The sequence below is a fragment of the Mixophyes fleayi genome, chromosome 8 (assembly GCF_038048845.1).
Source record: "Mixophyes fleayi isolate aMixFle1 chromosome 8, aMixFle1.hap1, whole genome shotgun sequence".
Taxonomy (NCBI): Eukaryota; Metazoa; Chordata; class Amphibia; order Anura; family Limnodynastidae; genus Mixophyes; species Mixophyes fleayi.
In genome coordinates, this window is record NC_134409.1 from 109,450,224 (window position 1) to 109,473,902 (window position 23,679).

Here is a 23,679-nt window from a genome sequence, read left to right on the forward strand (position 1 = left end):
GGGAGGGCACAGAGTGTGTGGAGATGAAGGAGGGCACAGAGTGTGTGGAGATGAAGGAGGGCACAGTGTGTGAGGAGATGAAGGAGGGCACAGAGTGTGTGGAGATGAAGGAGGGCACAGAGTGTGTGGAGATGAAGGAGGGCACAGTGTGTGAGGAGATGAAGGAGGGCACAGTGTGTGAGGAGATGAAGGAGGGCACAGAGTGTGTGAAGATGAAGGAGGGCACAGAGTGTGTGGAGATGAAGGAGGGCACAGAGTGTGTGGAGATGAAGGAGGGCACAGTGTGTGGAGATGAAGGAAGGCACAGAGTGTGTGGAGATGAAGGAAGGCACAGAGTGTGTGGAGATGAAGGAGGGCACAGTGTGTGAGGAGATGAAGGAGGGCACAGAGTGTGTGGAGATGAAGGAGGGCACAGAGTGTGTGGAGATGAAGGAGGGCACAGAGTGTGTGGAGATGAAGGAGGGCACAGAGTGTGTGGAGATGAAGGAGGGCACAGAGTGTGTGGAGATGAAGGAGGGCACAGAGTGTGTGGAGATGAAGGAGGGCACAGTGTGTGAGGAGATGAAGGAGGGCACAGTGTGTGAGGAGATGAAGGAGGGCACAGAGTGTGTGGAGATGAAGGAGGGCACAGAGTGTGTGGAGATGAAGGAGGGCACAGAGTGTGTGGAGATGAAGGAGGGCACAGTGTGTGGAGATGAAGGAAGGCACAGAGTGTGTGGAGATGAAGGAAGGCACAGAGTGTGTGGAGATGAAGGAGGGCACAGTGTGTGAGGAGATGAAGGAGGGCACAGAGTGTGTGGAGATGAAGGAGGGCACAGAGTGTGTGGAGATGAAGGAGGGCACAGAGTGTGTGGAGATGAAGGAGGGCACAGAGTGTGTGGAGATGAAGGAGGGCACAGAGTGTGTGGAGATGAAGGAGGGCACAGAGTGTGTGGAGATGAAGGAGGGCACAGTGTGTGAGGAGATGAAGGAGGGCACAGTGTGTGAGGAGATGAAGGAGGGCACAGAGTGTGAGGAGATGAAGGAGGGCACAGAGTGTGTGGAGATGAAGGAGGGCACAGAGTGTGTGGAAATGAATGAGGGCACAGTGTGTGAGGAGATGAAGGAGGGCACAGTGTGTGAGGAGATGAAGGAGGGCACAGAGTGTGTGGAGATGAAGGAGGGCACAGAGTGTGTGGAGATGAAGGAGGGCACAGTGTGTGAGGAGATGAAGGAGGGCACAGAGTGTGTGGAGATGAAGGAGGGCACAGAGTGTGTGGAGATGAAGGAGGGCACAGTGTGTGAGGAGATGAAGGAGGGCACAGTGTGTGAGGAGATGAAGGAGGGCACAGTGTGTGAGGAGATGAAGGAGGGCACAGAGTGTGTGGAGATGAAGGAGGGCACAGAGTGTGTGGAGATGAAGGAGGGCACAGAGTGTGTGGAGATGAAGGAGGGCACAGTGTGTGGAGATGAAGGAGGGCACAGAGTGTGTGGAGATGAAGGAGGGCACAGTGTTTGGATGAAGGGGGCACAGTGTGAGTTAGCTGTAAATTATTCTTTGACAGAAATATAATTGAAAAAAATATATAAAAATATTCTTTTCCCTTGGATTTATGTGTATTATTTTTGCATACAACTAAATCAGTATTTCTATCTTGACCTAAATACTTATTACGTTTTTTTGACTACTTATAAAACGGGACTGCTCGGTAATTATTTTGGAGTTGTGCCTTGAAAAAATTATGGAGACTCTAAGGGTGCCCGCGAACTTCAAAAGTTTGGGAACCACTGCATTATGAGCTTTTTATGCATCTCTATGAGATTATACTCCTTGAACTGCACTGCAAACCTCATTAACAAGAATAGGTGCAGGTATCCTTGCTCAGGACCTCCGCTGTGCATAGATACTTATCCTCCCTTTCTTCAATAAGGGAAGAAGAGTGAAATTTTCAGTAACGTTCTACAAAATATTCACCAGGATTTGGTTGTGAAGTTTCACACGTTTTGCTGGCTGAATTTAGATTTAAGTGTTTCCAGTCCTTCCCCAACCACACAACAAGGCAAAATGGATTTAGTTTTGGCGTCCCAGCTTTATTGATATGGTCAGCAAAATGCTAATTTACAAATACAGTGTGGAATAGTATTCCTTGGAATGGCATAGCAACAGCAGACACTGGAGTATTTTATCCCCAGAACTTTCCACCTCTGCGCAGTGGTCTTTTCCACTGCAAAACTCTTTTTTGCAAAATGTCTCCTTGCTGTCACTCATATGTATCAGCTAGTGAGGATAAAAACAATGTACTAGTTCAGGCACAAGTGTTAGTTTGGTAAATATACAATTAATTTGTTGTAGTGTTTGGTGTTAGTGTCTGTAAAGAGGTAATGATTTAAATGACTATACAAACAAAAACCTGGAACACAGCTATGCAGAAATTCTGATACGACCCATTATCACAGCTAGGCAAGGATTCTCTCCGATTTTCCTTTTGAAAGTGGTTGTTTGAAGTAATATATTATCAGTAACATACCTGCTCAGATGGGCCAATTCCCAGAGGAAGGGGCGAACAGAGGGACTTACAGCTACTTTATGTTTATGGAAAAATCTTGAGGTACATTCTTGCAGAAACACAGGTGTAAAGTTGCCAATGGTTTAAATGTTTTATCTACACTAAATGTGTCCATATTTTTCTCTATATGAAAAGGAACCAAGTATGTGCCATTCACAATTACATGCCAGGGTTTCAAATACATTTCCCCAGTACAAAATGCTCTGCTTCTAAACTTCCTACTTGTTTTCTCTTTTGAAGTTGACTGAGCTTGATTTAATTAATCAATGAAGTGTTTCAATATTAATTAAGCCCAGATGACAGTAACAGGAAAACAAGTGCAAATTTTGGAAGCAAAGCATTTTGTACCCGTTAATGTATAATGTCAGAGGGTAAGAGATATACAGTACATGTTTTTTATATAAGAAATTCAAGACTAAGGGGTATATTTACTAAAGTGCGGGTTTGAAAAAGTGGAGATGTTGCCTATAGCAACCAATCAGATTCTAGATATTATTTTGTGGAATGGAAAATGAGAACTAGAATCTGATTGGTTGCTATAGGCAACATCTCCACAAATCAAACCCGCAGTTTAGTAAATATACCCCTAAATGTATCATGATTGGGATTCTATTTTCCTGTGCACTTTCGTTTATCTAGGATAGATGTCTAGGATAAAATTTTCAAATTTGGCTTTTTCAAGACCAACATTAGCCAAATGACCTTGAATTAACAATACCTAAACATTACTGGACTACCAGAAATAACAGAAACATTAAGGATAAATCCAGGTAGAAAGTGCAATTTTGCGACTTGGTAAACAAATGATGCACTGCAGGGGGGGGGGGGAGAAAATTTTAAATGTGCAGACAGATTTAGAGTTGGGAGGGGAGTCCATATTTGGTCAACTCTAAATCGCAGTGTAACAATAAAGCTGCCTAGTATTCATGTGCTATATGCAGAGCAGGCAGTGTTTTCAATGCATGTAAAACACAGTTGCATTTGTGCCCATGGTTTGCCCAGGATCAAATTTTAACACTTTAGCTGAATTTGCTCCTAGCACTAAATTAAGCACTAAAAGAACATACTCTTTGGTGCTCAGCCATGGGGTCCTAGGAATTGAAAGCTTTAAACTGTTCTTACAATGCTGCAGGACCAGAGTAGAAACCATCTACGGCGTTGCTGTTCCGCTCCCCGCAGTGCCTGTCCATGGTTTAGATACTGAAAGGGGGAGATCTTTGATATAATCAACTGCAAGACCACTTAAAATCATAGCTGACTCCACTTAAAGGGGTCTTCCAACTAGGGAAACTGTTTTCCCTGTAGAGGTGGTGAGATTTTATGTTCAGTGGACCTAGAAAAGCAATATTCTATAAATGGACTCATCGTAGAGGAAAAAGTGCTAAGAATGGGTTCACTATAGGGGGTGATTATTTCTGTTTTTACAGTCATCCAACCTGGCTGAATAAAGCATTGGAGGTTTTGTCTTTAGTCTTTACATCCCAGGAAACATGCAACAGGGACCAGTATTGGGGTTTGTGTGTGGTGTCGTAATTACCGTTAATTATTTTTAGGATTTCTCACAAACACTGAAAATATAATATGCAGAAAAAACATATTCTCTGCGCGTAAACTACTTTATACGCGAATTTAACCTGTATGAATGGACATAAACATGGTCTACTATCCCTTAAAATCTAAACCACTAGTAGGCAAATAAAAACACTACACTGCAGAGCAATTACGTTCTACCTGATAAATGTAGAAATACCTGAATCAGAAAATTACATTTTTGACATCCAGAAAGGTGCATTTATTTTTAGGATGGAGGTGAGCAATGAATCCGTGATGGAATATAACTGCTATTTCTAGACACCAGACAGAGTGCAGCACAACTAACGTCCACCTGTTTGCTCACTTTGTACATTTTGAACAAACAGGAACCTGACTTTCAAGGAAAAAAACCTGCCTGACATCCTAATCATTCAGTGAGGGCAAGAATGTAACGTGATAACTAAACACTACAACATAAGATCATCACAGCTTTAAGACAATTTTGAGAGTGCAGAAATTTAGGATTCCTGTTTCTAAATGACAGAGACCTACAATGTCGTTTTAGTGCATGTGATTAACTAGGTGGTAATAATCCTGCCCTATTTTAACGGCTTGGAACCTGCAGAAGTTAGAAATCAACTGCGGGTACGACTTAAACACCAAAGACCTTCTACTTAGACTTTAACTTGCAGTGATCGTATAGGTAAAGGCTGGAGTTATGTTATCTAGCACAGTGGCCTAGTGGTTAGCACGTCTGCCTCACAGCACTGGGGTCATGAGTTTGATTCCCGACCATGGCCTTATCTGTGTGGAGTTTGTATGTTCTCCCTGTGTTTGTGTGGGTTTCCTCCGGGTGCTCCGGTTTCCTCCCACACTCCAAAAACATACTGGTAGGTTAATTGGCTGCAATCAAAAATTGACCCTAGTCTCTGTCTGTCTCCCTCTCTGTCTGTCTTTGTGTGAGTGTGTGTATATATTAGGGAATTTAGACTGTAAGCTCCAATGGGGCAGGGACTGATGTGAATGAGTTCTCTGTACAGCGCTGCGGAATTAGTGGCGCTATATAAATAAATGATGATGATTAGGAAATATAATTAGCTTTAAGTGGATAAAACACTGTCATTTTATAGGCTATTATTACAAACTTGTTTTTAGGTAACAAATCTGTGACCTGACAAAGTCACTTATTTATAAACTACAAAATGTGGTTACGGCATTCTCAGATGGAACCTTTGCAGTGTCTGATCTGCAGAATATCTTACACTGCACATCACAGACACACATGTGGGTTCCCCAAAACTCACTTCCTAAAATCTCTCCACATCATGTGACCCAGCAAATGAAAACTCAGCAAAATATTAATGCCGAATCATGTCAAGAATGTGATCTATGATGTTACAGACAAAAGAGTGTCCTAGATTTCAGTGACAAATACTAGTGACTTTCTTTTTAAGGGATTACTTTACAGCATTACTATCTTATGTTATAGCATTACTGTCTCAAGATATTGTAGTCTGCTATGATAAAAGTGATATATTTGTGTTGTAAGCATTATCTTGAGTTATTATAGCAATGCATTTAAAATTATCTATATAATTATTATTATTATTATTATTATTATTATTATTATAAGTATCTCCTTACGTAGTGTACACTTTACATTTACAAAAAACTTTCAAGTTCGGATGCAGACTTATGGGAATATTTCAATACTGCTGAGAGGTCCAAGTCCACATGGTAACAATCTAATTGCTGCACTGTAAGCTGTGATAGGCCAGGGTGTTATGTTAGTAGTCATGTGCTAGTTATAATGTGTGTAAGATTGTAGAGCTCTGCTATGGTGCATAGTGTTAGAAAAAGTAATATGAATACTGCTCAACGCAGGATTTTAACATCTAGAAACATTTTAAATGTATTGATCACCAGTATAACACACACAGATCAGTCTTAGATCCTCTAGCATACCACATAATGGCCACGTACATCACAAATTGGTGAGTCTGAAGACCCCAGCATGTATCAAACTGGTCAATAAGTAACATAAAGACCAGTCCACTGTTCTCAGTATATAACTAAGTGACCAGTTTGCAACCCTTAATACAGCACATAATGACCGCTCCAAAGACTCCAGTACATCACATACTGACCAATCTATAGTCACCAATATGTCACATGCTGCCCAATAGTCAAAGTCTCCATTGGGTCATATCACCTAATATTTCAGCCTTGTGTCCCAAGTACAGTAAATATAGACCGGTATGATGTACCCAGTCCTGCACATACTGACCAGTCTTAAGTCCTCTGCACATCATAATGAGCATACTACAAATAGATACTAATCAAAGATTAATTTGATATCAAATGTGCAGAATTATCTATAAGTAAAACAGTGTGAAGAATCCAAGGTAGATACATTACTTGCTGTGTGCAGACAAAAATCAGTGTAAAATTCTAAACTGAGAACATTGCTAGCTAAATAACATTAGTAAGTAAGTAATGCAGTGTTCTCTCCCCCACGTGTATCCCACCTCCCACATATTACACCTTGACTAGTGGAAACTCTCAATGCAACAGCATGGACTGAAGCTTCCCATAGTAATACTTGACATTAAATTAACTGACCTGCAGTAGTTGTCACTCAGTATCACAAGATGTGTCCTTGATGCCCACTCGTTATCTTGCAGCTCAGTATCGTGCCATAAGCTGCCTCTGTCGGGATCTTGGCTTTGATGTGATAGTGTCCACTTAAAGCTGCAGGAACAGCTGTCAGAAAGTGAGGGCACTTAAGTCTGTACTATTCTCTATCACTGTCTCTTTCCGTCTCATCAAGCCCTGTCTACTCTAGTGTCAGACGCTGTCACTCCCCTTTCCCTCCCGAGTTCCTCCCTCTCTCCACCCAAACCCTTCACAGTTAGTGTGGCATATAACAACCATCTCATCTCCACTGAACTGACCACCAGCCTTAGAACTTATCTTTTCACTGTTTTGGTGTATCATTGTCCTATAAATAATATTGTAAATAGACCTAATTGTGGGTCACGCTGCCACCTACTGGCCTTCTGTCTTTCTTCTAATGTCTAATAACAGTGGGCTATATCTCATACACACATTGAGGTTTTTTGTTAATGATATATGTGCATTGTTCAGTGTATGTGTGAGTGTATATATATATATATATATATATATATATATATATATATATATATATATATATATATATATATATATTTATATATACATTGAGGATTTTTGTTAATGATGCATGTGCACTGTTCAGTGTATATATGTATGTATGTATATATATATATATATATATATATATATATATATATATATATAGATAGATAGATAGATAGATAGATGTGTATGTATATATAGGTAGATAGATAGATATTTATTTCTTTATTTAATAAAAGATAGACAGTGTGGGACTGATGCTGAGTGAGGAGCAAAGCATAAAAAAGAGCAAATTTGCACCTTTGGACAAACCATGTTACAGTGCAAGGGGTAAAATTAATTTAATGTTTTGCATGCAAGGTAAATGTTGGCTGTTTTTTCATGTAGCACACAAATACTGGATAGTTTTATTTCTACACTGAAGTTAAAGTTGATCTATGACTATGACATGCTGCATCCCAACTATAAATCTGGCTCTATATTTTAAATTTACCCCTCCTTCTAATCAGGCCCGGATTAAGGGAATGGAGGCCCCTGGGCTAAGGGGGTCTCCATTCCCCTGTGAGGCCCCCCCCCTCGTGATCCGATCCGCCCCTCCCCCCCGGTGATCCGAGCCACCCCTCCCCCCCAGCACTTACCTCCTTCCCCGGCGCGCTGTACACTCTTTACTGAGGAGATCTCGTGAGAGTGAGACTCACGAGATCTCCTCTGTAAGGAGACTACAGCGCGCCGGGGAAGAACTGCAGTGAAAGTGCTCAGCAGCACTGATCGGGCTGGGGGCGCCCCCGACCGATCAATACTGCTGCTGAGCACTTTCAAGGGCCCCCTGGATGCCATAACCCCCTGGGCTATAGCCCAGTTAGCCCTATGGTTAATCCGGCCCTGCTTCTAATGCAACTGGGTTTTGCCAAGGTGCAAATTTGCTCCTAACGCAGCATCACGCCGTTTGTGTGTGTTTTGACAAAATTACAAGGAACACAAATATATCGGGAAGATAAAGACCATTAAAACAAGTTACTTATGTTTGAAGGTCATTACTGACAACAGAGGATCTGAGAATTACAAGGAAAGTGTTTAATGCCTGTAAGTTTTGTCCAGTATTTACCTATGCTGTTTTATACTGCAATATAATGGGTTTATGAACATATTTGTCCTTTTAACTTCTGGTTTTTTTATTTCAGTGACATTCTATTGACTTCAAATAACACTAGATAGAACAAATTGTTTTTTAGGAAAATGTTGTGACATAGTTACTGCTTTATAAGACTCACTTTATATTAAAATCCAAAACAGTATTGTTGGCATTTTAAATATTTTTGACCCATATTAAAATAGCAATTCCATGAAAAAATCACTGTGACAAGCTATAAGAAGAACCTTGTTAGTTACCAATTTTGCTTGGTTTGTTTGTTCAGGCTGCTATTAATGATTTATTATTCTGCAGTGTCATGAACTACCACTGTTACCACAATCACATGGCACATGATGTAGTGAGCAGAGAGGCTTTGGAACACTCCTCTGAGCTCTGTCTACTCTGTGTACTGTAAACTCCTCCCCCACCTTCTCCCTCCTCTGCCTACGCTCAACAAACTGAGAGCTGTGAGCCTGTGTGTGACTGGTAGCCATACTTTGCACCCTCCAGAGAGGTTTTGAAAATTAGTTACTTATGGCTTAACGTGCTGGTTAAAGATAAAAATCTCTGTGAGATTGCTGCTTAAAAATAAAAAAAAGCAACAGATATTTTAAAAAAAAGCATTATTTTGGCACACCTACGACCAAAACTGGCTGTTACCTATTGAAAGAGATACTTGGCGATGCTATAAGCACTTGGGCCAGAGGCGGAGCTAGAGAGCTGTGGGCCCCAGTGCAGGGAAGTGGGGCCCCTGTCCCTCTGCATCTGCCATGCAGCGAGCCCCATTATCTCCATATGCCCCGGTGCATTGCACCTGCTGCACCAATGGTAGTTCCGCCACTGACTTGGGCCCTATTTATCAAAAAGCGTCAATAAGGAGTATTTTGTATTGCTGTAAGAAATTACTGATCTCGGCAGCACAGTAATACTCGTGGTAAGGGTTAACTTATCGCCTCACTGGGCCACTTCACTCTATAAATTTGTGCATTTGGATTGGAGCTTACAGCTCCACTAAAAAAAAAGTGGTAAAAAATAAATTAAAAATCTAAAAAAAAACAAAACTGTTAAACATTGAAACAATGCTTTATTCAAATAATAATGAAAAAAAAATCAATAATGTTCTTATGTTATCACCACTCTGAGAAAGCTGACGAATCTCACCACTGGCCCCTTGGTGAACTTACTTGTGGCCGTACACTGGCCACCTCCAATGAGAAGTCTCCTTTACTTATGAGACTTTATTTGCTCACCAGTCTAAATAAATTGTTATTGTTTATAAATTGTTACACAATGACATGTAGACATTAAAATGACATGGACATTTTCTGAATCCTTATATTCTGGATGAAATCATGTTTTCATTTGTCGGCAGACCTTCATTTCTATCAATCAATTTGGTATTGGGCTTCTAGTAGCAGATTCAAAGAAAATAAAAAAAAAATAGAAAATAAATAAAAAAAAAATGTTAAAAAAAACAGCAAAAAAATGGAACAATTTAAAAATAGTATTAAATGCAAAAAAATGCTTTATTTAAATTTTAAAAATATCCCTCTACCGCTGCTGTAATCACCATCCCGAGATAGCGATTGCAATCAGTGGATTGTAGCTGTACAGGTACCGTTGCGATCCTTCTTATATAGGCTATCTTAGGAGGCAACCTGCCAAGGCAATCACCAGTGATACCCAGTGATAGCTGAGACAGCTCCTACACTAATCCATAGGCAAACAGGAAGTTATAATTATATTTCCTTTTTACAGAGCATGGTTATTGAAAGGAAATAAAGGGATGTAGAATGCTTATTTTTACAGTCTTATTTTTTACTGTGCAGAACACAACCATTTCCACCTTGTAAAAAAGGACTTACATTTTGCACCAGTTTGGAACTGGCAGTCTTGTATTCACGTCCTATACTTGTAGCATCTGTTTTACACCTCCATGTTGCACTTAGAAAGAGAAGAACATTTCTTGGGGCACTCTATCAGTGGTGGGATTCAGCCGGTTCACCAGAACTGATACCTAATTTTAAGGTGAGTTGCTTCAGAGTCCACCCTCTTCACTGGTGTGGGTGTGGGGGGAGCTACCCCGCGTACCCACCAGGGCAGTTTCCCTGGTCTACACTGAAGGTACTCACCCGATCCCGAGGGGCTGCTATGGAAGGTGTTGCTTCTTCCGGCTGTAGTTAACCCACCACCGCACTTCTGTCCGATCGCTCCCCTTCCTCCTGCAGATGAGACAAAATTGAGAGACGTGTCTACCAAGGGAGAGGGGAGTGGGAAGGGTTCTGTCCGGGGCTACGATCAGGAATGGAGACACTCGCTTGTTTCCGCCTGCCGTCACTCCGTCTTACTCTGGCCTGGGCACGGGGGCTGCGAGTATTTGGGACATAGAACGTTCTTGCCCAAACGCTCTACTCACCAGTAGTGAGGGCCACCCAGCAGTTTAGGTGACAGTGCTACACTTGCCAACAAAGCGCCGCCGGGTCTGGCGGTTCCACCTGAAAACCGTCAGTAGCACTGCCGGAACTCAGGTGAACCACGTCCTACCACATGGTACACTGCACTAGAACCGTCAGGCTAACCTGCCGGAACTCAGAAACAGGCACCCAAATGGAAAAACGGGTAACACCCCAGAACTAAAAAAGGCAGTGCTGCAATGCCAGCGATGAGCCCAATCACTATCTTTGGAACCTTATGGGTACTCCGGGGACTTACTGGGAGGGAAGACTACTATGTGGCTTTTACTCTGGTGTGGTGCTTTGCCCGTTCTCCTTTGCCCCTTCCTGGCCTCTAGTGTGGCCAGAGAACAGACTGGACACCAGATCCTACCTCCAATGGGACACTGGCGTCTTGCTCCTGGAGAGGAAACACACCCCACCACAACCCAGGTATGCACACAACAATACAGTACAACAATGCACAGTAAATCCTCCTACCCTGCACAGAGCCTGCTGCTTAATTGGGAGGTGTTCCGGGCCTAGTACCCTTGGTGACAAAAGCATCCACTTAACCCTGCCTAAGAGCCTTGTGCCCTGTACCCCGGGGCCACGCCCCTTCTTGATTATGGGGCCTAATGCCTAGCGCCAACTACCTAAGGGCCTTGTGCCCTGTAATCAGGGTTGCACCCTGTCCTCACTATGGGGCCTATGGCCCGGTACAACTACCTAAGGGCCTTGTGCCCTGGTTGTGGGGCTACACCCCCTTCCTGGCTACCGGGATAGTGCCCAACACTAACTAGCTAAGGGCCTTTTGCCCTGACTGTGGGGCTACACCCCCTTCCTGGCTACAGGCCTAATGCCCAAGAGTAGCCTACCGTGCCCACCCTAACTGGTGCTCAGGCCTAGTGCCTGGGGAGTCTCTTGGGCCTTGTGCCCGTTATGTTGGAAGAGTGCGGGTGCGGGCGCGGGAGAGGTGGTGTCCAGAGGCCCTTACCTTTTCCAGGGAGACCTCTCGTTACCTTGGCGTAGGTCCTCATCTTGATGCCGCCGTCCTCCAGGAGCTGCCGCTGGGTCTCTTCTCCTCTTCTTGTCGCCGTCGAGTCTTCAGGAGATAGAGAAGCTCTTAGCCCTGACAAGCTCTCTGTCTCCGCTGCCGACTTCTCTTCTTTCTTCTGCTGTGGTCCCGCAGTGTCCTCTCCTCTTGATCGCCGCCGTCGACTGACCGCGTGGGTTCTGACGCAGGCATCTTAAATAGACATCATAGGCCCGATGACATCGGTGCATCGCTGCATCACACTGCTGGGAGCCCTGATAGGCTCGTGGCGGCACCAACGTCTAAATGGTCTGTCGGGGAGCGATGATTGGCTCCCCGGCCATACCACCAGGCGCTGACGGACGTGTCCGGCGTTCGCTGAAGAGACTCGCTAAGTCCCTCACATTTCCCCTCACGCTTTCCGTTGCAGTCCCTGCAAAGACGGATTGTGAGCAATCAAAGGGAGGATCCACAATCCGTGGACCCGTGATGCCTCAGTTACTCCTTTGTGGTCGTCAAGGCGCCGGTACGGGTTCCGGAGTCTTTGGAAGGGTGTCCTCCTCACCCTGCCCCCTCCGAGATGGATCGGGGGCAGGCTCCTCTGGTATAGCCAACCCCAATCTTCACCCTCTTCCACTCCCGTGGGGCCGGTTGTGTCCTTCTCAGCTCCAGGAGCTGGCGGGGATCGTTCTGGCAAAGCCACCCACCACTCTGCGCCCCCGTTTCCTGGAGGTGGGCCTGTGGTGCCTCTTACGCCACTGAGGGGTCCTTGTCGAACGGACAAGTCCTCAGCTTGTCCCTATGAAGTACCTTCTTCTGTCCCGGCACTGTGGTAGATTCTACCTCATAGACTGAACTTTCTGGGGCCAGCCGTAATCGAACTACGTATGGAGCCGTTTCCCACCTTTCTTGTAGTTTGTCCACTGGCCGGTACACGCGGGCGAGAACCCGTTGCCCGTCGGCGAACGGTGGAACTGCTCTCCGATCAGCTCCGTCATGAACCTTGCCCTCCATGTTGGTCTTGGCCACACTATAGGCAATTTTCAGCAGACGGCTCTGCTCTGTGACCCAACCTGGCTACGTCCACCATTCCTCTTCTGAGGACTCTAGGGCCAGCTCCTGCATGCTCTGTCCCATGCGACCCAACATCAAGAATTGTGGCGTGTATCCCGTGGTGCTATACCCGGTTGTTGCAAACCCACACCAGGTCCTGAACCACCGTCGGCCAGCGCATCCTCTGGTCCTTCTCCAATGCCCGCAACATCTGTATCAGAGTCCGGTTGAACCATTCACAGGCGCCATTTCCCTGGGGATGATACAAAGTGGTCCAAGACTTCTGAATCCTGTATATGTTACACAGTCCCTGCATGGGTCGCCCCTGAAAACAAGCCCCCTGATCAGAATTAATTCATTCCGGGCATCTGTACCTCCTCATGAAACACTCCACGATGGCCTTGACGGCGGAGTCGGCCGTTTGGTCCTTAGTCGGCACCACCACCGTAAACTTGGTGAAATGGTCGGTCATGACCAGGGAGTGTTGATGTCCACTGGTGGACTCCCCAATTAGTATGTAGTCTATTCATGAGGAACTCCAAGGGCCGTCCTGTCATGATGGTGTGGATGGGGGGCTGTTGTTGTGTGGGATTGGTCATCCCGCATCTTCGACACTCTCAGCAAACCTGTTCGAGCAAGCCTTGCAACCCCGGCCAAAAGAACTGCTGCTTCAGCCACTGAGCCGTTTTCAGGGGTCCCAAATGGCGCCTTGGGTATGGGCTTCTTCCACTAGCCGCTTTTTCTGTTGCGGTCCCACGCTGTCCTCTACCCTTGATTGCCGCCGCCGCCTGGCCACGTAGGCTCTGGCGCAGGCGTCTTAAATAGACACTGCCAACGCTTGATGACATCAGCGCACCACTGCGTCACGCCATAGCAAGGCCTGATTGGCTTGCGGCGCCGGCAAAGTCTAAATGGCCAGTCAGGGAGCACTGATTGGCTCCCCAACCCGGGCACACCTCCAGGAGCCGCCGGATGTGTTTGGCGTCTGCCGAAGGGACTTGGTAAGTCCCTCACATTTCCCCCCACGTTTTCCGTTGACATTCAGTTAGAACGGAAGCAAGGAGGAGCAAAAGCAGCATGGCAGAGTGTGAAGGGAAAGCAGAAGCAGCATGGCACAGTGTGAAGGGGGGTAAAAGCAGCATGGCAGAGTGTGAAGGGGAAGCAAAAGCAGCATTGCACAGTTTGAAGGGGGGTAAAAGCAGCACGGCACAGTGTGAAGAGGGGCAAATGCAGCATGGCACAGTGTGAAGTGGGATAAAAGCAGCATGGCACAGTGTTAAGGGGGGGCAAAAGTAGCATGCCACAGTGTGATAAAGAGGGGCATTACTGTGGCATAATATGAACTGGGGGCATTACTGTGGCATAATTTGAAATGGGGGCACTACTGTGTGGCATAACATGACTTATTAATATTATTATCTTGATATTAGCATAAAATATGAAATATTTTATACACACAGGCACACCTGGGTTTGGCTAGATAACTGCCTCTTGATATTGATATAAATAATTTATCATTATGCAACTTTTATAATATTTGATGTTTATTACTTTGCTATTGTCTGTGTAATGTCTTAATAATTTGTACTCTTTATTGCCTATACTTAAATTTAATTCCCATTGTGATTCAATGTATGTGTTGCCATGTAACGTCCATTGTTAGTACATTATATATTTTTTATTTTTTTTACATGTATTATTTAATATTTTTTTCATTATTATTGTAAAACTCTTTGTTATAACATAATCTAGTTTTGTGTACCTCTTTTATTGCTCTTATTTCAATATTAAATGCATGAAATATTAAACTACCTTTCTGTATTTCTTTTTGTATACTTAAAGCGGTCATTAGGGCAGAGAACCGGTTGTTAATTTATTTCAATTCCACCACTGCACTCTATGCACTGTGTAATAAAAAACTATCCACACAAATGTGACACATGTAATTAAATATTTCCCCTCACACTCATGTTTAATTTACCATAACAATTAATAAACCAAGCAGTATTCTAGAAGACAAATAGCCCTTAGGGCACTTTTAATTTGTGAGGACCTCTGTCGAGTGCAGAGAGCAAGTGTGAAACCACATAGGTTTTTCAGGAACTTAATGGTAGTACATCCTATAAGAGCTCTGATATTGTCTCACAAAATTCTAATCATTTTAAAACCTTTTCACTTACTTTCAACCTTCTCGTTTTAAAACTGGGAGTGTAAATAAAGAAATCTTTGTTTTGACTTAGTCAAATAATAAAAAAAATAAAAATAGAAATGTCTAAAAAAAATAAATAAGCAGGAGATCCCGACTACTATTTGGAACTATGACTTGTCAAAGATGAGCCCCTCTATGGTATCTTTTTGTAAGCAAAGCTTCTCATTCCAGTACAGAATATTGAGAACCCTGGGGTAGATTTACCAAAGGGCGTTTTTTTGGGCTATTTTTCCGGCAGTTTGGAATCCACCGGATTTACTAAAGCCCACAACGCCATTAAAACGGGCAGAATTGACATTTTTCAAAACCACCACTTTAAATCGCCAACCCGACTTTAACAAGGATGAACATACGAACCACTGGATTAACTAAGCTGGGGTTTTCAAAACCGCAGCAAAACAGCAACCCAAACGGCCAAAATGAAAGAGGTGGTTGTGAGTGGTGTGGTTGCTTAAACTGCATGCTGTTTAAGCTATTTTGCCATTCAGAACATAAAAGGAAGCACCATTCATATATAAATTATTGAGTCAATCATTATTTATATATTAAGCTGCAAAATTAATTTATAATTTACTTATGAGAAAAACATTTTTTTAAAAATTTTAAGGGGGCAAAATTATTGAATAATTATATTATTCTGACACTATGTAATTGCAGCCTCAAATCGCCCTTTTATAAGTGAAACTACTGCTGGTTCAGAACACCATGGCCTCTGAATGGTCAGGTGGTATGTTAAAACCAGATGGCTGAGGGGTTACAAAGAGAGGCATGGGGGGCGGGGGTTAAAAACAGATAGCTGATGTGGAAGAGTTTTAAAAATTAGATAGGCGGTAATAAAAACAGAGAGTTGAGGTGGGAGGGGATTATAATGATACTATTATTTATGTGCTTATTTTTTTACAATGCGCCTGAGGGGGGAAATTGGAGGGTCCCAAAATATATTTTTTGCTCATGAGTCCCCCATTCCCTGCTTGACAGAAAAATCTACAGCAATTATACAACCTGCAATTTTTCTGTGGCAGTCATGAGGAATGCTTATGCCCCTAGCACTTGTACATATGAACAATTTCTCAAGTTGCATGCCATAACTATCCCATGGTGACCCTTTGACTCATGTATATCACTATTGTCTGAGTGGGCAGCAAAAGTCGATGCAGCATAAAGATCGTTGTGTGGAGCAAAGAGACTATTTAGGGGGACAGTCCCTAGAGAGTATAATCGGGCAAAGAGGTGGAGAATCCCGTACGCCCAAGTGTAAAGGAGACCCCTAAGTAGGTTAAGTGGGAGACCATAGGAGAATATTTAGAGAAGGAGAAAATTGCTGTAAGTGGTAGCGTGTCTACATTACATGTGAAATGACCCCAAGAGAAAGTGGGAGGGGGTAATATAGAGCATATTGGAGAGGTTGAGAACACACTGAGGGAGAGTGTCAGAGCTCGGGTTAGAGAGTACACTGAGAGAGCCTATGTCAAGTAAGCAAGTGAGGAGGGGTGACAGCTACCATCGAGAGTTACACAGTGTGTCAGAACTGCATTGAAGAGTCGTGTGACCCTTACTGTGGGATATGTTTTACATGTCAGTTTGAGTGTCCTGAGAAAGTGAGAGGGTGAGATCCAGCTGAGGACTGGAATATATGGAGCCTACTAGAATGAGAGGCAGTTGTCACAGTCTACATGAGAGCCTGCAGAAAGTTAAAGGCTCAAAAGTAAGTAGAAGTGGAGTGACTTTGCCCAGGAGAACCTGGGATGTAATGTGACATGTATACAATGCAACCGTATTATTACTGTGATAAGATCTATGCAGGTGACAGAGTAGATCTAATTTGTAACTGTAATTACACCAGCAGTTTAAGAAAAGTGTAGAAGGAGTAATGAGTATAAGTGAACCGTGATAACCAATTGAGAACTGTGAGGGAGGAGTAAGGAGAGGTTCATCTTGGTTCTGCAAATGTAATTGTTTCAGTATTGTGCTGGAGTGGAGAATGTGTGTTAATAAAGAGACTATGGGCTTGATTCATGTCCAGATGTAAGTCTGTTTGTCTGCCGTATTTTGCGTGAAATAGCTCTGCGTATGCTCAAAAACGGACAATACGCGAAGGAAGCAATTGCATGCAATTTATGTCTGAACGCAAAAGACACTTATGACTGCCTATAACTTGAAGAGTGGAACAGGGTTGGTAAGTGGCGGATGGACATAGGCAATATGCAGTAAGGGGCGTGCCGAATGCGTGCCGATGCAGATACGTCTGATTCAAGTCCTGGGTTTCTCTTAAGTATAATTGTTTCAGCTGTATTATTTGCACCAGCTACAGGGTAGGTGTAAGTGCCGACTGATAGTGATGACTGACACGGCATAGTCTTCGTTTGGAAAAGTACATTTATGCGTGCTACTAGCTAACACAGAACATATGTATGAAACTAAGATAGGAAATTAAACACATTGGGCCTGATTCATTAAGGAAAGTAAGGCAACAAAAAAATTGTACGTTTTCTGCTGGAAAAAACCAAGTTAAAATACATTAAATTAATGACACAAAAGAGAAAGATGAGATAAAGATGGTTCAGTAAGAAGTAAAACTGTTCTCAATCATTTAGAGTTTCAATACAAAACTCTAAAAGAAAAAAGCAGAAGAATTGTGATCAATTACTTGTCAAAGACTAAAGCTAGTTACACACTACAGGCCTGATTCATTAAGGAAAGTAAGGCAACAAAAAATTATTTGTTTATTTTGCGGGACAAAGCCATGTTACAATGCAAGGGGTGCAAATTAGTTTATTATTTTGCACATCAGATAAATATTGTCTGTTTTTTCATGTAGCACAATAATATTTGATAACTTTATTTGTATACTGAACTTTAAAGTTGATCTAGGACATGCCCTACCACAACTATAAATCTGCCATCACATTTTAAATTTGCCTCCCCCTCCAATGCGACATGATTTTGCCAATGTGCAAAGTTACTCCTTTTTTTTGCTTAACTTTCCTTAATGAATCAGGACCATTCAGGGGCGCACAGAGGAGGATTTTTAAGGGGGGGTTTCCCCTCCGCCGAAAAAAAAAAAAAAAGTGAGAGAGCTGCCGCGCATGCGCCACGCTGTACAATACAGCACCACCGCGGACGCTTCTTTGACAGCTCCGCGGCTGCTATATAGTACAGTGCCAATATGTAGGGCACTTTTTTAAGACCCAGAAACCCCCCCCTGCGTGCGCCCCTGCCATTGTATGTACAGTAAGCATTAAGAACATCTTGATTTGTGTATTTAATGTAAAAAAAAAAAAAATTTTTTTTTTTTAATACAACCTCATTTTTTAATTACACTGTTTAGAGAGATGTTCATTTATTTTATAACATACATTTTTTTTGTGTGCATTGTCATGTGACCTTATATTGCACATATGCTTGTGCGTGTACAGCACTCGGTTCTCTCTGTTAACATACGGTAAGATTCAAATCGAAACATATCTTAAAATCGGCTTAGATGTGAATATGGTCGGAACGACGCTCCAGTTCTGTACTCTTTTTTAAACTGCAACTTGCATGCAAGTTGAGTTCCGATTTGAATTAATTAAATGGGGTAAATTTATGGGACTCCACAATGGAAAAGGATTTGGTATTTGGTAGTGCTCATAGACTGTAGACTTAAAATAAAAATTTCATTGCATATAGTCATATACAAAATAATGGAGCTGGCAAAGGGCATAGTCAATCATCCAAAGGCATTTTAACCAGATTGGCTCAAACATCAAAAAATATATATATAAAATGTATTAATTTCATCATAATAAATCATATACTAAAATATACATTCATACAATCCAGTTGCTTGGCAGGGCTCCTGTGAAAAAACCACAGAGCAAATGACCGGGTTAAATTCAATTAAAGGGAATTCCCCTTATAGATTGTCCAGATTAGATGTATAAAGTCCCGATAATCATTATATTGCAATTATGGAACAAAAAATCCAAACTGATATTTTCAATAAGTGGTATAGACCAGAAAACGGAGCTTTTAAGAGAGATGTGTTAAGCTGCAGATAGGATAAACACCTATCCAGTCTATATCAAAACGTGCATGTTTAGTACCCCAGTCGGGGGAAGAAATCTTACCTGCACCCAAAGATAGGAACAGACCCTCTGGAGAGATTGGAAACAGTCACGGTATAATGAGAACCTGCGGACTTCACCGCTCAATCATAGACTGTGTTACAAAATAATGGCGCTGCAAGGGGCATAGTTGCATATAATCATTAATGAAATTTGGCCCACTAATTTATCCATAAAATAATTTGACCCCCATAGGATAAATAATAATAATTTTTGCCCCTCTTAATTAAAACATGCATTGTACCCCGTGTTATGTCAAGAATGGCCAGATAGCTTAAACAGCTTGTTTTTTTTTCCTGTTGAATCTCGGGTGAGTTTCTGTTGAATCTCCGGCGAGTTTGACTAAACTGCCAGTGGGCTAGGTCTTATAAAATCAACACACATTGCCGGATATTGAATTTTGGACTGTCAGAATCGCAGGTTAATACATATGACGAATTTGTGCATAAAATTGCCGGTAATCTTGAAGGATTTGCAGTAATTTGAAATCTCTGACAAAATTGCAGCTTGATCCAAAATTGGAAATGCTACTTTATATGTTGGGATGGATAGATTTGACCCTGCCAGTATATCTGCAGAAAAGATAAGGACTGCAGCTGTAAGTTTTTGCTTTATATATTGTAATTACATGAACATTAGAATATATGGTATATAAGTCATTACTTTGCATACTCAAATAATAGCAGCTCCTAGCCCAAGTGAGATTTATTTGTTTCAAAATATACTGAAGCTAATCTGATCTAATATTGGTTAAACTACAATCTGTGACCCTGGGCAATGTCCTTATTGAAGAAAATTGAATCAAGTGTTAGGAGCATAGAATTTATTGGAAAATTCTATGTCATTCATGCCCTGAGATTTATTACACTAAAGTCCAGTTATAAATACAACTGACACCAATTATTGATTTAGATATATTGGTCATATACTGTATTTATATCATGACTATTGACAATCTTTATGCTGTCTTTCTATAGGAAAATTGTACTCCAGACATAGCTTTCCTCCAGGAAATTCATTGGAGTGCATCACAGGATAAGGTTGGAAGAAATTCCTGTAAACAGGAGTGTATCTGAGCATCATATTGGACAATAAAAAAGTATGGCTGTACTCTTCAACAAAACATTACAAAATGATATCCTTGACTCACTCCTGGATCAAGAGGACAGATATATTTTACTAGATGTGCTTATTAGAGGGGAAACATTCACACTGCTTAATGTGTATGCTCCTAATACATATCACGTTTTTTTAAAATCTTACAAATTTATTTCACAAAGATATACTGTTAACTTAATTTGTGGGGGTGATTTTAATAGAGTAGATAATCCCAAGTTAGATAAATTGTCCCCTGCCGATTATGGAAGGATTTACACCTACTGAGGAATCAACATGACTTGTCAGATCCATAACCCAGCAGATAGGGTATATACATTTCATTCACATGTTCATAAAACATTGTCTAGAATAGAATATGGATGGGTTTAGGGTTAGAAGTAAATCCAGCTAGAGGGCTCAATTTTGCACCTTGGGTCGCATCCTAGCTCACCTTTAAATCACAGTGTTGAAAAAAAGCACTTGTATGTTATATAGAAAAGTAGGCAGTATTTTCTCTGCATGCAGAAAAGATTGCATTTGCACCCTGTGTAAATCCCTTAGCAGGATTTACTCCTAACCCTAAATTTGGCCCTGTGTGTTAATCTCAAATAAATTATTTTCTATTTACATCACTCAGATCTTGACCTAATTATAATATTTTCCCACGCCCCATTATCTAGTTCAATAACATGCACCCAGTTGTAAATTGTAAATGGTCTGAGATTTTTGGCGACTGGACATTGGGACAAACAAGTTTTATTTTAGAAAACCTCAAAACAGTTCTATGGGGTCTTGTCATAGCTTCTCAGGCCAAGCGGACGAGGGATTATTTAGCCCAATGTGATAGATGGGTCTTTCGAGATTTACATGGCCAATACCACGGAACAACACCAGAGACTGCATTTAGAAAGCTTTCTATTATCAAACTCCAAAATAAAGTTGGACTCTACTAAGAATAGAGTTTATAGATGGGGAAACAGTCTAATATGACTAGACAACAAAGTACAAACCTTTTAGTAATCAAACATCAAATAACTAGAGAGATATATCTACATTTCATATGAAAATTAATACTACTTTAAATATTATGAAAAAATGTTAATCCTTCTTTACGGGTACTACAGACAAACCCACTTTATACCAATTATCATAGGACAAAGCTAATTTCCCACTATCAATTACCCCTCACTAGCTAGTACGCGTACAGTAGATATTCAATCTGATAACAGCTGCCTTGCAGAAAAGATCTGCTACAGATATGTTTTTAAGTTTAGATGCCAAGAAAGGACTTCAATATAGTCTCTAGGCTCACTTAGAAAGTATCTGTAAAACAAGGACATTCAGCCATACCTTTCACAAATTATTGTAATTGTAATTGCACAGACTTCCTACTCATTTCCTATGTGGTTAGGTAGGGGAATTACTAATATCTGATCTCTCATAGACCTCTCCTCAGGGTTATCGTATCGGTTGGATGATTTTCCACATATTGCCCTTGAATAGGATTCTTTAACCCAGTCTTACTCCCTGACCACGCTTACTGGAAGCACTAACTGAGCAGATTGTCAATTTTCCTGTAGTCTCTCCTATAACTTAGTGTTCCCGTACAAAAATAGCTTTGTTCAGGCTGTCACTGCAAAAAAAAACTGTCTCACAAATACAAGTATTTAGTTTCTGTTTCTAACCAGGATAATCTCTCCGTACGAGCCAGTTACTCATGAACCTCCTTGGTAGTCACATGATGAAGCAGGGGAAGCGTGCCTGCTGAGAAGAATCTCTCAGCTGCTTACGTCATGTCATGTGACTGTGGTTACAATGGTAATCGCTTGACACTGAACAAACTGTAAATTGTTAATAGCAGCTTGAATCTTAGATTAAATGAACAAAACATAATTTTTTCTTACAAGTAACCAGAGTGATTTGTGTTAAAGAAACACATCTCATTTTAGAGAGGATTGCAGCTTATTGATAGTATAATTATAGGAAAAGAATATTTATATAAGTGATCTTGGTGTGCTTATTTCTTTTTTGGAAACACACTTAGGGGTATTTATCTATTAAGCGCTGGTTCTGACAAACTGCTGAGAATTGCAGTTTCACTAAAGACCAAACCCATCTATTTGTCTTTAATAAAATTGCCATATTAAAAAAATTACAGCAAAGTGCAAAGAATTGGTGGGTCACTGGTACTGCTGATTGCTCAGTAAATATTAGAGATGAGCGCTTCGGATTATGTGAAATCCAACAAGATCCAACATTGGAGATCCAAGTGAAACCAAATCGCCACTCGGTTGGATCTCAAAACGAGGCAGAATGTCATTTCTTGGAAAAGATCACCATCTTTTGTATATATAGTCCTCCCTCATTTTCTTAAGTGCCATTTTAAAACAGGCAGCGTATAGGGAGGAAGTTAGCTGTGGTGGTCTGCTCAGAAAATAACGTTCAGGGTGAAAGAGGGACATAGGAAAGCAATAGAATCCTGACATTATTGTAAAGCAGTTCTGTAGGGAATAGTCAGCTAGAATAGTTTGCTGATCAATTGCTTTTAATTTCAAGCTGAAATATACTTTACACAGACTAGTGGCTACTGGTTGTTGTTAATGCTTTGCATATATATTAAACTAGACAGTATATACAGACTCGGTTAGATAGATATCAATCTGTTCTAAATAGTATATATTTATTTATTGGTGAAAAACACTGTGCTTTTGCTGTCTGACTACTAGCAGCAGAATCCAAAAAACAAATGTATTCAAATGCATTTTACATAACCCTAAACCCTACATAATGAAACACTACCTACTGAAACTTACACTAAGATAAATGACACGGACACCAAATTTTGTTTGGAAAGAAGAACACAGTTTATTGAATTAGTTGTAGCTAATTAAGCGATGGTGGCGAGAACAGAGCAGTCAGCTGAACTTGCAAGACCAATAAAGGTAGAAAGGTCAGACCATAGTAGCACCAACCCAGGATTCACCTTATGTATTGGCTGGTGCCAAAATTGTCAACTTAGTGCCTTCGCACCCCTCTGGACTCGACAGTGGCGTGTGACCAGTCAGCAGGCCAAGGGGTCCTCCTTAACGAAGGGACCAAAATCTGGTGGCTTCGAGGGGGCAGTGACTCGTGACCACTGTAATAACTAACACCATTTGCTACTGACTACTGACTGCAATGCTCTCCTACCACACACCCGCTGTGAACCTTCAGAGGTTCACAGCCTGCCACACAAAGCTCGGACCAAAGCCCTGAGCTTCCAAAATATCTGGTCTATGAAAAACTTTAGCCCTTCTGCTGTCAGATGGACCCCGTCTGGTCTAAAAGATTGTGTTGCATGTATGGACAACAGGGGGG

The 23,679-nt window shown here is 41.8% G+C and overlaps 1 protein-coding gene and 1 long non-coding RNA gene across 2 annotated transcripts in view; one reads left to right on the top strand and one right to left on the bottom strand.

Annotated features, from left to right (window-relative positions):
• The window catches only part of PPARG (peroxisome proliferator activated receptor gamma), a 66,141-nt gene extending 59,220 nt beyond the window's left edge, over positions 1-6,921 (bottom strand). Inside the window, exon 1 of the mRNA XM_075183164.1 lies at positions 6,702-6,921. The gene's annotated coding sequence lies outside the window, so the exon portion shown is untranslated. The remainder of the gene's footprint in view (positions 1-6,701) is intronic.
• LOC142099584 (uncharacterized) overlaps positions 1-23,679 on the top strand; it is a 112,665-nt gene that overhangs the window by 30,115 nt on the left and 58,871 nt on the right. The window lies entirely within an intron of this gene.